Source organism: Rhincodon typus, chromosome 46, assembly GCF_021869965.1.
Source record: "Rhincodon typus isolate 14 chromosome 46, sRhiTyp1.1, whole genome shotgun sequence".
Taxonomy (NCBI): Eukaryota; Metazoa; Chordata; class Chondrichthyes; order Orectolobiformes; family Rhincodontidae; genus Rhincodon; species Rhincodon typus.
Genome location: NC_063377.1, coordinates 6,647,217 through 6,648,997, shown reverse-complemented (window position 1 = coordinate 6,648,997; position 1,781 = coordinate 6,647,217).

Genomic DNA, 1,781 nt, shown 5'->3' with positions numbered 1-1,781 from the left:
AATTCTGAAAACGCCCAGCCCCTCCATGCAAAGAAACTTCTCATCACTTTGGTCTGAAATGGCTGACCCTGAATCCCTACGCCCCCCCAACCCCTTACCCTGAAATTGTCCTGCCCCCTCCCAGTTGTAGACCCTCCAGCCTGGCTCGAGGGAACAGTCTGTTGCCATCAAGCTCATCCAACCCTGTCTGAATCCGATACATTTCAATGTGATTCCCTCTCATTCTTCCAAATTTGGGAGGGGATTAAATCTGTACTGTTCCCAGTTCTGATTTCTGTACTGTTTTCTTTCTTGATCTGTAGTGTCATGGACCAGACCAAACCCCCTTAAAATAGCGCAGCCTGGACCCTAAATTTTTAAAAGGCAAGTGTTGTGTCCCGGGCGCAATTCAATTGGCCAAACTACCAGCCTTGAAGCAAAACACACTTTATTAATACACTATAGTTAACACACAGCAAAGGAAAGAATTGGAATAACTTAACTCGATTGGAAAAACTTAACGGAATAATAGATTATTTAACTACTAAATAGCCATTGTCCCAATACATAAACACACCCTTGGCAAAGACAAATTCAGTAAAACAGATTCTCTCACACACGGTTCTAGCAGCAGGAAGAGAATCACAGCTTTTGGCCATAACAGAGAGAGGAATAAGAGCTTCCACACCCAGCTTTGAGCAAGTGCGGAAAGCTAAAACTATAAGTTTCCCCTTGCTGCAATTGGAGGTAGTGGTAAGGTTGTGTGTATGTGTGTGAGAGAGTGTGTGTGTGAGCAAGTGAGTGTGTGTGTGTCTGTGTGTGTGTGTGAGCAAGTGACTGTGTGTGTGTGTATGTGTAAGAGAGAGTGTGAATATGTGTGTATGAGCAAGTGTGTGTGTGTGTGTGAGCAAGTGAGTGTGTGTGTGTGTAAGTGTTGTGTGATTGTGTGTGTTTGAGTGTGTATGTGTCTGTGTGCGTGCGTGTGTGTGTGAGTGAGTGAGTTAACATAAATCAGAGTTAACATTTCAGGTCCAGTGACCCTTCTTCAGAACGTGAAACGCTAGCTCTCTCCGCAGATGCTGCCAGACCTGCTGAAGCTTTTCTCGCAATTACTGTTTTAGTTTTTACATTTGAAGTTCTGCTTTTTAATCGGCACCTGGTTTCTTGCCAGGATGTGCAGAACCTGTTCCTCTGTCCTTTTGCTGCTGCGGACCATGCAACTGGATACTCTCCCTCCCACAGCGAGTTCCTCCCCGGGCCTCAGCTGATATCCCAAAACCTGGCACCAGGCAGGCAATGCAATGGTCAGGGTTCCCGCCCCTGCCCGATATGTCCCTGACTAACACTCCACTCCTCATTTGTCCCCACCCGCCACTCAGACAGCGTCCCGTACAACAATGCCCTGGGCAGTTAGCTCATCCGCCCTGCTCACAGCCAAATAGACAAAGAAAACCTCATTTCTGTTCGACAATTGCAAAGGGAGAGGCTCTCTATGATGGGCTGAATGGCCTACACTGCAGTAATTTGTGAGCTGCTACACCAGTCACCTTTCCCCATGAGTCTTTTCTTCCACTCTCAGCCTTCGGGGAGACCAGTTCTAAATATTTTGTGACTTCAGACTTTAATAAATTCTGTTAAAATCTAGCCTCCTTGGGTCATCACCCAGAACTTCCACAGCTTTTCCTGGGTGTTTCCTCTCGTCACATTCGTGTGGCAAGGCCTTGCCTCGCAGCTTAGTGGATATAACTCACTCGCGTTCCGTGAGTGAGAGGGTTCTGTAATCAGGCCCCCTGCAGAGAGCT